The 13,688-nt window shown below is 45.5% G+C and overlaps 1 long non-coding RNA gene across 1 annotated transcript; it reads right to left on the reverse strand.

The window, feature by feature from the left end:
- Positions 1–1,602: 1,602 nt before the first annotated feature.
- LOC137095908 (uncharacterized) lies at positions 1,603–6,200 on the reverse strand. Its single transcript, XR_010909055.1, has 2 exons — positions 6,068–6,200; positions 1,603–2,569 (listed from the first exon to the last, which is right to left on the reverse strand). It is a non-coding gene; the product is annotated as an uncharacterized lncRNA (long non-coding RNA).
- Positions 6,201–13,688: the final 7,488 nt, after the last annotated feature.

Here is a 13,688-nt window from a genome sequence, read left to right on the forward strand (position 1 = left end):
AACTTCCATGATCTCTCTAGCTCTCTTTTCATTGTCAATTCCTTCACACTTTCTTATTTCTAAGATCCCCTAACCCCACAATTCGCTATTTAAAGGATTATGTGCCAATTTCAAGTAAATATCCTTTAAATGTTACTTATATGTATACAAATATGGATCACAAGAGATCTATATGTATTATGTGTTCTACTCAATCCTCAGGAGCCTCAGATAAAACTTCCATTCTCATTTTTCTAGGGAAAGTTGCACTGGGAAAAAAGCACTGACAATGAGTAACAAATAACAGTGACAGCGTCAAACTATTTTTAACACCAACAGAGTATTCCTGTGTGGCTAATAATGTGCTCCAAAATGTTAATGCATCAGCAACTCTGGAATGATGTAAATAAATGTGTTTCCTATAATGATGGTTAGCTAAGGGGGATTTGACTAAATTAGGACTTTGTTCAGCATATGGTGATGTTAGGCTGCACAAGTATACAAATCTCTGCTTCAAGGGACCTGACCAAAAGTGCGTCTCAGGAGGATGTAAAGATCAGGAAATTCAAAAAAAACTTCTTCTTTAGGGAAAGTGGAAAGTAAAGAGACAGATGCCCGTGGCTCTCTCTAACCCATGTACATATTAGAGCCACGACAGATAAAGTGGAGCCAAACTGCACTAATTTTACAGTGTAGATGTTCCCTTAGTTGTCCTACCTTTTCTCTTGTTGTTGTGTTGATAGTCATAGTTACATCAGGATCCTATTGTGCATTATACTAGTATAAATCCTGTTTAGGCTGAGGTTGTGCTTGTATAAACTTGAGTAAGTAAGAATTCAACACAACCTTACCCAAGGAGTTTCCATATTCCTGCAATGTAATGCAATGGCACATTTGCCCCTTAACCCCTGAAATAACGAGACAGACAACAAAAGTATGGATTCAAATTGGGCAACTTTTATTGAATGTTACCTATTTAACTTTACCTGAACTAAACTAAGTGTCAAGGAACTTGGTGGCAAGCTGAGGCATCGTCCCCAGCTACTGATTGTGTGATGTCAGTGTGCCCTGGATCCCCAACCGGGCAACCTGAAGGTAAAAGTCTGGAGAAGCCTGTGTCCGCTTATTGATATCAGCTTCTCCCTTTACTGGGCCAATTGATGTCCCCTCACCCATTTGTTGACTTCTAGGTGAGTGTTTGTTGTACAGTGCCCCCCACCCGTAATGGGTGCCATGTGTATACCTCCATGTCAGTGTTTTCCTGAACTATTTATGCTGGCCTAGTTAAACCAAACCACTCCATCTAGCCCCTAATAACAGTATAGGGTAGGCTAAAAAAAAACCCCAGAACATGAGAGGCAAAAAATTCCTACCCGGCTCCAACGGGCAACCCAAATTATACTGTCAATGGGCGGGAGTGGCGGGCGGAAAGTCAAGCAAGACTGAAGGTAAGGGGCTGGCTCACGTGATAAGCCAGCCCCCGCCCCTCTTCCAGGAGGTTCTAACGGAACCTCCTAAACTCTCCATTCAGGGGGTGGGGCAAATCGCTCTCCCCACCAACTGCGTTGGTGTGGAGAGTCCCTTGCCCCTTAACCCCTGAAATAACGAGACAGACAACAAAAGTATGGATTCAAATTGGGCAACTTTTATTGAATGTTACCTATTTAACTTTACCTGAACTAAACTAAGTGTCAAGGAACTTGGTGGCAAGCTGAGGCATCGTCCCCAGCTACTGATTGTGTGATGTCAGTGTGCCCTGGATCCCCAACCGGGCAACCTGAAGGTAAAAGTCTGGAGAAGCCTGTGTCCGCTTATTGATATCAGCTTCTCCCTTTACTGGGCCAATTGATGTCCCCTCACCCATTTGTTGACTTCTAGGTGAGTGTTTGTTGTACAGTGCCCCCCACCCGTAATGGGTGCCATGTGTATACCTCCATGTCAGTGTTTTCCTGAACTATTTATGCCACAGATTGGGGGCAAATGTCCATTTCGCCCCCATCCCCCACCAAGCCCCTTAAAACTTCCTGAATGCCTAACTGCAAATCAGCTAAAAAGTGTGCGTTACCCAAATCCGTTAAATGTACACCATCAGAACGATAAAACTGTGTTTTGTCATGCGTGATGCCCTTATGTGGAATGTAAGACCCTCTACCCCGTGCTAAAGCTGTGCGCATGGCCCGGTTCACCCGCTTTCTGGCCTTCTCGAGCTTCCTGACATCACCACCTCCTGGCCACCGAAGGCGTGGAATGATGGCCGACCAAGCGATGTGAACCCGGGGCCATGCCTGCCAGATCTTCAAAATGTCAGCACGGGCTTGAAGATACAAGGCCCTGCCGTTAAGCAGGCCAAGATCGTTACCTCCAATATGGAGCACCAAAACATCAGGAGTGGGCCTGCTCCTGTCCTGGAACAACAAGGGAACCAAACCGTCCCAACGAAGGCCCCGAACACCCTTCCACTCGACCAATGCAGTGGAAGCGCAACCCAGATGCTGGCCAAAGGACGAGTTCCTGGCGTATCTCTCCGCCCAGTGGACATAACTATGCCCACAAACAAGGATTCTCCATCTATGCGCCAGCCTGGCAGACTCTGAAAGAGAAACAACAAACTCAAACAAGTACCGAGCGAACATAACGCCTGTAAGCGCCCGATTTCCACCTGCCAATTGATTTAATGGCCTCCTCACTATAACCCAAGTGTGCTGCTGAAGATGCCGCTCCAATTCGAAAAGAGTGAGTGCCAAATTTGTGCGAACCCAACCCGAGCATCTTCAGCGCCCTATCTGTGATGGCCCAAAACTAGTATTTTGTAAGGGGGGTGGAATCCTGACGGCAAAACAAATATCCCCCCGCCTGGGCCCTAACTTGAATGAACTGTGCCATAGCCGAAATAGGGCAAAGCTCAGGGTCACTGCATCTAGCTAACGTAACCACAGCGCCCCTGGCTTGCTGGTCCGTCTTGGACGAACGTACTAAAATTTGGAGGGTGTCATGGGTAAGTTTTATATCTGTCAACAGCAATGCCCGATGAGAAACATCCCTCTTTGACATGGCCAGTAACTCACTTATCCTAAGAGCAGCGAAAAAGGCTGTCAAGGCCGCCGCGTGGAATAACCGCTGCTCATACTCGGACTGACACACTCTGGGCCATGTTCCCCTCAATCCCTTTAAAATTGTGGGAGACAAGGGTTCCCTTTTATCATGCGATGGACCCCGCTGACGCGCCCAACCCGCAATGATTTTATGTAGGCGGAAATCGTTAGTGGGATCCGAAAGACCCTGTGCTTTTGACCAGTAAGCCAACGCCGACAACTGGGACTTAATAGTGTGCGGCGCTAGGCCCCTTCTGCGTGAGTACACACAGAATTGCGCCAAATGTTCGTAAGGAATCGGTACTGTAAACGGCAACTGATAAAACTGTCTAAAGTCATGAAACTCCTCCACCACCCTCAGATAAGACTTCCGTGAACTTGGGGCTAAAGCCAAAGCCATACCCATTACCGCCTCGTCCCTCCAACCTGCCAAAGATGGCCTGGCATACGCTGTGGATGAACGTCGGCGTTGGGCGCGAGTTGTCTGAAGCGCTCCATCTGCATACGAGATAGAGCGTCAGCCAAAGAATTGTCTATTCCCGCTATGTGAAAGGCTTTGAAAAAGATGTTGTGCCTCAAGCAGTGTAACGTAAATTGCCTGAGCGCCCCCATCACCCTGTTGGATTTGGAAGTCAAAGTGTTGATAACCTGAACGGTGGCAAGGTTATCGCACCAAAAATGAACAGTCGAATTGGCAAACGCCTCAACCCATACTGTAACAGCAACAAGTATGGGAAAAAATTCCAAAAACGATAAATCCACTGTAATCCCCTGCGTGTGCCAACTGTCCGGCCAGACCTCGGCACACCAGTGTCCCTGAAAAAACACCCCAAAACCAACTGCACCCGAAGCATCGGATGCCACTTTAAGAGCATCCTGCAACCTCAACTCCTGTCTCCAGAATGAAACCCCATTAAAACCAACTAAGAATTCCATCCAAATGGACAGGTCCTCTCTAACTGAACGAGTAACCCTAATCCTGTGATGGGGCAATTTAACTCCCGAAATGGCATTACACAGCCTACGTAAAAAAGCCCTCCCCGGGGCAACCACCCTACAAGCAAAATTTAAATGCCCAATTAACTCCTGAAATTCTTTTAAAGTGGCCTTTCTACGGCCCAAAAACTGTTGAACCCGGCCCGTCAAGTCTGCCACTTTACAAGGGGGCAACCTGGAATATTGCTGAACCGTATCCAACTCAATCCCCAAAAAAGTCAAAACCTTTGCTGGGCCCTCCGTCTTTTCTTCCGCCAAGGGAACTCCTAACACCTGTGCCAGCCCCTGGAATGACTCGAGTAACCTCTTACAGTCGCCCGACCCAGAACGCCCCACAAAAAGGAAATCATCCAAATAATGGGTGACTCCAGACATTCCGGATTTGGTCCTAACGGCCCAATCCAAGAAGGTGCTGAACTGCTCAAAGGCCGCACAGGAAATGGAGCACCCCATGGGAAATGCTCTGTCCATGTAGAAAAAACCCCCGAATTGAAACCCCAGCAGCTCAAAATCCGCCGGATGAACAGGAAGCAAACGAAATGCCGACTTAATGTCGCATTTAGCCAGCTCTGCCCCAAGCCCAAACCGACGAACTAGCTGCATGGCCAAATCAAACGATGCATAATGAACGGAGCATTGCTCATCTGGGATCGCATCGTTCACCGACCTGCCCTTGGGATAGGACAAGTGATGAATGAGGCGATATTCCCCCTGGGTTTTCTTAGGTACTATCCCCAACGGTGATACCCGCAACATCGGCGTTGGTGGCGCCGTAAATGGGCCCAAAACCCTCTCCTCTAAGACTTCCTTATCTATTTTACGCTGAACTAACTCCTCCATCCCCATAACAGATTTCAAATTCGGGGATAAAGTTTGAAACCGGGGACCCAACGCCGGAATACGAAAACCCTCCGAAAAACCTTCCCATAGGTATTTGGCTGACCCCCTATTCGGGTATTTATCTAACCAAAACCTCAACTGATCTAACTTAATTGGGCTGGGGCCCTTTTGGAACTGGGGCCTGTCCTGAGGGCTTTTTAAGGAATTGGGTGTCCCTAGGGTTCCCTCTCGCAGCTCTCCCTTTAGGGCAATTTCTGGATGGGTGCGTGCCATAGCAAATTGCGCACGAGTGGGCATATCGACATCCCTTGCATGAACAGGCTCCCTGAGCAACAAATTCCCAACATAGAGGCTTTTGTCGCTGAGACTGCTGCTGGGGAGCCACCTGCCGAAAGGGCTGCCCTGCCTTATTCTGAATGGTATGCCCACTATCAGATTTAAAGCAGAGGAAGCCCTAGAGGGATTCATCACCTCAATCCAAATTTGATCATCAATTAAATCCCAACGCTTGTCAGGATGGGAAGCCGCCTCGGTTCTAAACCGCCTATCATATTCTAGCCAAGCGTTAGGAGGGCCACTGACGTAAGCTTTATTAATGATATTCTGATACTGCCACAAAGCCGTAGCCCTTTCCGGGGCAGCATCAGAAAGCAGGTTCGCATACATTGTGAAACAAGGGAGCCAATTCTCCCAATTCTGCTCAACCTTGCGCTTCTTGATCTTCTCCTTACTATCCTCATCTAACTCCTCCTTTTCTTTTTTATCCATATCCCGAAAGTATAAAGAAAAGATATCCACATATTCGTTTCTTAATATCTTTTCCATTGTTTTTGAAGCCAAATGGGAACCCAAACCCGAAAGGCTCACCGTAGGTGTCGCCTGTGGAGGCCATTTTGCAGTCCCCCAAAATTTGCTCGCTTCCCCCGTTCTAGCCGACTCTAAGGTGACAGTAACTGGCTTAACCGCTTGAGTGTTGGCAACATCCGTATTTTCCCCCATCTTAGGGTCCAAACCACCCTCCGGCTGAACCCCAACTGCCACATGTGGCTGCGTCCCCACCACCGATTGAGCCCTTCCCTGGCTCCATGGCCAAGTGAGTGAGGCAGAAGTAGATGCTGATGTGAGTGTGGTGCATGCTGATGTGAGTGTGGTAGAAGTACCTGCTGGGACAGCCGTCACCAACTGCTCACGCCCTGCAACATCGACAGCAGCAACAATCGACCCAACCGCCTGAGTGGACCCGGCCACAGCACTGGACGTAGAGGCCAATGCCGTGGACTGACTGGGTCCGGCCCCAGCAGCCGCTGAGGAGCCAGATGAAGCCTGCACAGACGGATGAACTTCAGGGCTGGTGATGGTCTGCACAGCCGAGGAGACCGAAGAAGAGCCCCCATCAGCGCCCGGAACCGCCAGTTGTTCAGGAAGCCGGACCGCCCTTTCAGCCCCCGCAGCTGAAGTCGATTCTATAATAGAAACCCGGGACAACAGAGATTTGAACAACTGTTTCTTACTTGCCCGGCGAGTGGAGCCCGAACCAACACCACCCAAACCAACCCCCCTATTTTGTTCTATTTGGTTGACACGCTGCAGAAGGGCCTCCAAATCTTCCATGGACACCCCATCTTCATCCGACGACGACCCATCTGGACGTAAAGGGCGCTTGTGACCCGTCTTCTCCGCGGGACCCTTCCCCTTAGGGCCCCCCTTGTTCTTCTTCGATGGCATCCTACAAAACAAAGGGGGGGTAGAATGCCAATGAGAGCCTGCTCCACATACCGAGCGCTAACGCCCCCTATGGCAACCCCTCCCGCGATGCAAGAGTGCCCTCAGCCCCCAAAAACATAGAATCAAAGAGTTGGAAGAGACACACTGCGCCATTCCATACCCATCAGTGATGCACCCCTATGCCATCTCTTAATTGCTAGTGCACTCACACACCCCCATAAAGCCATATGCATGACAACCCAGTAAAATTTATTCACCAAGCCGTCAAAGTTCTGCAATAAACTGTCTTTGATATTTTAACATCACCCTGTGTTTTCCATGTATGTTGAAAAAAGGGGGAGGGGGGTATTAAATGTTAGCATCCTTCTTATGCCAGTCCTCCACTCAAGCCTATGGTGCCTATGGGGCCTTAGAATCATAGAATCAAAGAGTTGGAAGAGGCACATGTGCCATCACCCCATCCTAACTACAGTATAATAGAATCATAGAATCAAAGAGTTGGAAGAGGCACCATGTGCCAACACCCCATCCTAACTACAGTATAATAGAATCATAGAATCAAAGAGTAGGAAAAGGCACATGTGCCATCACCCCATCCTAACTACAGTATCATAGAATCATAGAATCAAAGAGTTGGAAAAGGCACATGTGCCATCACCCCATCCTGCTTACAGGATAATAGAATCCAATAGTTGATACAGACACCATGCGCTTAAAGTTTGAGCAGCTTACTTAACTACAATTGTCCAATCATGGCCCCAATGATCAAGCAGGAGTGTGCTGTTATTACTATGATCTACCAGGAGTGCATGCTGGTTCTATGATCCACCAGCCATATATAGCTTGCAGCCACAAACTCCCAGCTGCAATAGAACTTCATTTAATTTATTCATTTAATTCCCTTCAGTTGGGTGTGGTAGTGTAACATCACACAGTGATGTCCCATGTGCTGTCCGAGGGGAGGGGGGGTGGGGTTACATAGTTCATACATTCACAAAATTTTTGACCACCCCACGCGCTAACACTCATATCCGAGGCAAAGGCCCATCCACCCGGCCAAGCCCAGCGCGAACTGCGTCATTAAAGAGCAAAATGGCGACCGTTGACCCAACCGACGCCAAAATGGCAGCAAACAAAATGGCGGCGCCTGCTGAAGAACTTCGCTCCAAAATGGCGCCGGCAACAAAAAGAACGCGCCTTTCCCCTGCGCGCTCCGCGCCAACGAGAACGCGGCTAAGGGCTGCTTGACAAGGCCGAGCCGCTTTCAAGACACGGCCCGACCCGCGGAACTGAAGCGCGCCGCCCCAAAGGCTCCGCGCGCCGCTAACGCGCGTCACTAAGGCGCGCCTTTTCCCCCAAAGCGCCAAGCAGCCCCAATCCAAGCCTGACGCCGGAGCGGACGCAACCGGAGCGTCCCGAGCACGGGCTTCCAGCCCCTTATCCTCCGAACGCCGGGGAAGGAGGAATAGACCCCCTCCTTCCCAAAGTGCTCCACACCGACCTGGAGCACAGCTAGAAGACGTCTTGCCTCTTCGGAAAGTCAAGCAAGACTGAAGGTAAGGGGCTGGCTCACGTGATAAGCCAGCCCCCGCCCCTCTTCCAGGAGGTTCTAACGGAACCTCCTAAACTCTCCATTCAGGGGGTGGGGCAAATCGCTCTCCCCACCAACTGCGTTGGTGTGGAGAGTCCCATGTATACCAGAATGATCATATATGACATCGGGAAGCAACCAGACAACCTTAATATGCTGTTGGAACTTCACACTCTACCAATTTGAAAAGGAGATCAGCCTAACTCTTAAAGAAAAGGAACCTAGATAGTGTTAGACACATGTTTGTTCTCACTTCTATGTAGAGGACAGAGAATGGGCCATTTCACCTCCTTAGTGGGTATGCCCAAATTTTGAAATTTCTGTTATTAACATGCAGTGTTAGGCATTTATCCATTAATTGGTACAACCAAAATTAAACATTTTTGAATAATCAGATACAGGCAGGCAAACCAGTAGAATAATCAAATATACAAGTGGTCTTGATCTAAATGCATGCACAGTAGCTGGGGGTACCACCCAGGAAGTTTTTGGACTGATTTTAAGCCATTTTTTTCATTCTGTTAAACACTGCACAAGCCTATATTCTTTTTTCCTCTCTCTCTCTCCACTCTCCTCTCTCTGAAGCCTGGGAATGTAGCTATTCGGGTCTGAGAGACTAGCTACCCATTTTACATAGTCCATTCAGAAGCCAGGAGATCACTGCAAAATGTTTCAGAAAACCCAAGCAGATGTTTTTTTGTTTTTGAGGGTGGTCAGAGGTACATTTTTGCTTGTACAACCTTAGTCCGGTTTGTGAGACAGCTATGCACTAAGTGTGGGATACTGAAGAGGAATGCAGAATAGATCCTAATCTTTTTCAAGCTTCCAGAGAGATTTGTAAAGAGGGACGTTTACAACTATTTTTACGGGCTTTGAAACATCTCAGCAAAGACGGAAAGCAATAAAAACTTCACCGGCCGTTCTCCTGATAACTTACCAGTCCAGGCATAGCAGCTCATGAATTGATAAGTCGAGATATGCCCTATTCCCCCTGCTGTGAGTGTGTGCCAGGGAGCATCAGGCAGCTGCAGTAGGAGACAATTATGAGAAATGGATAGCAAAGAGGGGAAGAAGGAGAGAGCAGGGTCAGGAACAGGGAAGTGGAAAATGAGGCCTCTTTAAAGATAAATTATAAATGGAGAAAACAAGGAATGCTATTTCGTAACCATTATGTTAGCAATCAAACATCTTTGTAGTCCTTTTCTGCCCTAGGCTAGGTAGACATATTGGCCAACCTGCTTTAAGGCAAAGAATTGACATAGTATAAGAAACCTGAATAAACTAACATGGGTTGACTTACTGGTTACAAGAATCAAAATGTATAACACATGCATATGTGTCTGTGCCTTCAACTCTCTTTTCAACTTATGGTGACCTCGCAAATTCGATAGGGGTTTCTCTCACAAGGAGTACTCAGATATGATTTTTGCCTTTTCCTTCCTCTGAAATTTATTTATTTATTTACAGTTTTTATATTCCGCCCTTCTCAACCCAAAGGGGACTCGGAGCGGATCACAGAACACATGTATGGCAAACATTCAATGCTGTTTAACACTGACAAAACAGACAATTGTATATATATATATATATATATATATATATATATATATATATATATGCTTTCCCATCTTTGGTATCTTGGAGGCTGTGCTCAGTTATGGCCACCGGGGGGGGGGGGATGCTATTGCTTCACTTTCCCTGCCAAAGAGCTTTGTTTGTAAACTTCCTTCCTGATTGAAGCACTGGCATTTTTGTGGCATTTCCTTTTGGGTGCCTTAAATACTTTCCCGCTAAGCGGTACCTAGTTATCTACTCACCTTGCTGTTTTTGAAACTGCTAGGTAGGCAGAAGCTGAGCTAAAGGCCAGGAGCTCACTCTGACCTGGGTTTTGAACTGTCAACCTTTCGGTTGGCAAGATTTACTGCAGCTGGCGGTTAACCTGCTGCGCTAAAGAGCAGCCCTACAACATCACACACACATAAATATAAAAATACATGACAGCATAGAAATCAATAATAAACTGAAATAAACTCATGCCAATTTAATCCATACTCTCAGCCAAATAAAAGTTTTTCAAAGTTTTTCAAACCTTCTAGAATTTGTTCATATGTTTTGCACATCCATTGTTAACAGCCCACAAATGTTGAGTAGCCCCAAGAAGTATTCCACACATTATCTCACAATACATTTAAAAGGATGTTTCCATATTGTTCCAGAATGCAAGAGTTCTTCTTCTGAAGAATGCATTCTTCTGAAGATTGTCCATCAATGTAAATGTTCACATTTTGTAAAGCTTAAGAAGTTGAATTGCCAAAAGTTACCTTTTTGGGGCTAATGCTCTCAGAATCCCCATTCCATATAGCCAGTGACTACAGTGGTTGGGGGAATCCAGGAATTTTAGAAGAAGAAAAATTAATGTTTCTAAGCTCTATACACGAAAAATTCAACCCTGAAGCAAGAAACGATAGCCCTTGTTCATTATAAATGTCCAGAAGGTTTGTTGCAAATATAAGCAATCCCCAAGTTATGAACAAGATGGGTTCTATAGGTTTGTTCTTTAACTGAATTTGTTTGTAAGTCAGAACAGGTAAATATAGATGTATATTAGCTTTTGATAGCATAGGGAAGGATTAGCACACCCATGGAGTTTGTTTTGATTTCTGCACTCCTGTTCAAAAGATTTCACCTCATTTTCTGTCCCTGTGATAATGGGATTTTTTAAAAGTTGCTTATTGTGGAAACCAGGATTGGTGAAAAAGCTTCAATGAAGACACCTTTTCCCCATAAAAACTCTCTCAGGAGCAAACTTCCCTTCCGAGGGGTAGATTTCTCTCACTTCCTGTTCTCTCACCCCCATTCTTAATTATGAGTCATTTGTAAGTCAGATGTTTGTGCACAGGACCGGTTGCCGAGCACAGGACAGGGGGATTTCAAAACTATATATTATATATTAAGTGTTATATTTTTCTTTGCTGCCACCACTTTACTATTAAGGTTTCTTTTGCTGCCACCATTTATTGATCCATAAGCCACCTCCTTGCTAGATGTTCAAAATGACACACAAACTCTTCAGGTGAAATAAAAACAAGAATATGTTTATTTTGTTCTTGAACAGTACGGATGCATAATGGTTTCAATAAACTATCAGGATTTACTTTTATAGAGAATTGTTCTATAACATGATTTCCTCACACAGGAATACAAACAGGTTGTTTAAACCTTTTGAATCCTCTTTCCATGAGGTTTTAACACCAGCACTCTAAACTATAGAGGTTCACTATAGTTCTTAACCCTTCTTCCCTGAAGGCTTTTAACTATTTTCCTCAAAGAGTTATCTTTCTAACAACAGTTTCCAAAACATTTCTTTTATTCCTTTCTTCCACTTCAAATCTCCCAAAAGTACTCTCTCATCAAACTCCAGACATTAACTGACTAAACTCTGGTTGCATCGCTTCTTCTTTTCCTCTGGCTCCACCCATTTCTGGTTGATAAGCAGCTCCCTCCAACTTCATCAACCAATCAGACTGCACTTCCAGCTATGAAGCTGCCTGATCACTCCTCCCCCTGCTCTCCTTAGCTTTTCCAAGCCAGGCCTGTTACTGCCTGTACACCAACCTTATAAGGTAGGCTAATTTGTTACAGTTTATAACTTGGGGACTGCCTGTATTAACAACCTAAAAAACAAAAGCTGGACACTGAGCTAGTTTTGAATACCTTTAATCATAGGTGTCTTATCTTCATGCACACTATAACAAAGAGAAATCTGATGAAGAGTTGTTTTTGTTGTTGATTTCCATTAAATTTGAACTCATAAAATAGACTGTGCCATCAAGAATTCCATAACATGCTGATCCATTGATTACAATTAACAGACCCCATCATAGCTCTGAAGATTGCCCATGTACAACATGAGCAACCTATAAATCTTTCATGGTTGGAGAAATCCCAAGGTTGAGAAACAACAGACTGTACAGTATCATGTTAGTACAGTGGCGTTAACCTTTTCCCTCTTTGAATCTCCATGTCGAGGATCTCCATTAAAATGTCTCATTTGAGATGTTGCTACTGAAGATTGCCCAATCACTTCTATCAGCAAGCAAATTCCCTATGTTCACTGTACTGGAAATGTGCTGCTGTCCTTTTGAAACCTGTTTTGAAAAGGACATTTGCAAAAGCAATTGTAAGAGGAGGGAGGAAAGGCAGTCGGGGTGGGGGAATGAACTGCATCAGATTTATGTGCTGAATTTGATTTTACACCAAGGAGAGTATCCATTTCACAAGCTGGACTATTTTCAATGAAGGCAAAAAAATATCCTAAATTAAAGGGAGAGCTGAAACCCTTGAACACAATATCCCTGACATGTGGGAATCTTTGAAAATCAAACCATGACTACATATTGGGGGGAAAACTGCTAAATGAGAGACTTTCAAGGGGCAAATTGTCCCTTTTTTCCTACCCCAGATGCAGATTTTTCAATGTTGACATCCAGATGTTGGCCACATAAATGAAACATTGTTCATGCAGCCTTTTAGGCCTTTTCTTTTCTTTCTAACTAGGTTCAGATAAATGAAATTCTGAACAGCTTTGCCACAAGGCTTGCAACAACGTAATTGGTATAGTAGGATTATTAAATCAAATGTATTATAAGTCTTGCTATTCTTTTTTCCCCTGTCTTTCCATTTTCTCTTCTCTGAAGCAGCAGAAAAAAGCTTGCCCCAGCTGCAATAATACATCTTATCAAACATCATGTCATCCCTTCTCCTCTCAATACCCAGATCCCAAAGCCATTCCTCATAAGACACAATTTTGATCCTCTTTACCATTTTGATCACCCTTCTTTTGAATTGTGGTGCTCAGAACTGGACAGTGCACACAATATTCCAGGTGAGATTTGACAAAACATAATATAATAGTGCTATTAGTTTCCTTGATCTAGACCAGTGGTTCTCAACCTGTGGGTCCTCAGATGTTTTGGCCTTCAACTCCCAGAAATCCTAACAGCTGGTAAACCGGCTGGGATTTTTGGGTGTTGTAGACCAAAACACCTAGGAACCCACAGGTTGAGAACCACTGATCTAGACTCTGGAGCAGGCGTGGGCAAACTGGGCCCTCCAGATGTTTTGGATTTCAACTCCCACAATTCCTAACAGCCTACTAGCTATTAGGTATTGTGGGAGTTGAAATCCAAAACATCTGGAGGGTCCAAGTTTGCCCATGCATGCTCTAGATCTTCTTGATGAAGGGCATTGATCATGGGAGTTGTAGTTTGGTGAAGCACCAGAACTATTTGGCAGGGAAGGCCAAAGGCCTTGCAAAACTACAGCTTCCATGATTCTGTAGCCTTGAGCCATGGCATGTAAAGCGGTGGCAAACTGCATTAGTTCTGCAGTGTAGATGCACTCTGGAATTCGTAGATCCCTTTCACATGTATTGTTACCAAGCCAGGTGCCATCCATTCTATCCT

The sequence above is a fragment of the Anolis sagrei genome, chromosome 1 (genome assembly GCF_037176765.1).
Source record: "Anolis sagrei isolate rAnoSag1 chromosome 1, rAnoSag1.mat, whole genome shotgun sequence".
In the NCBI taxonomy this organism is placed as follows: domain Eukaryota; kingdom Metazoa; phylum Chordata; class Lepidosauria; order Squamata; family Dactyloidae; genus Anolis; species Anolis sagrei.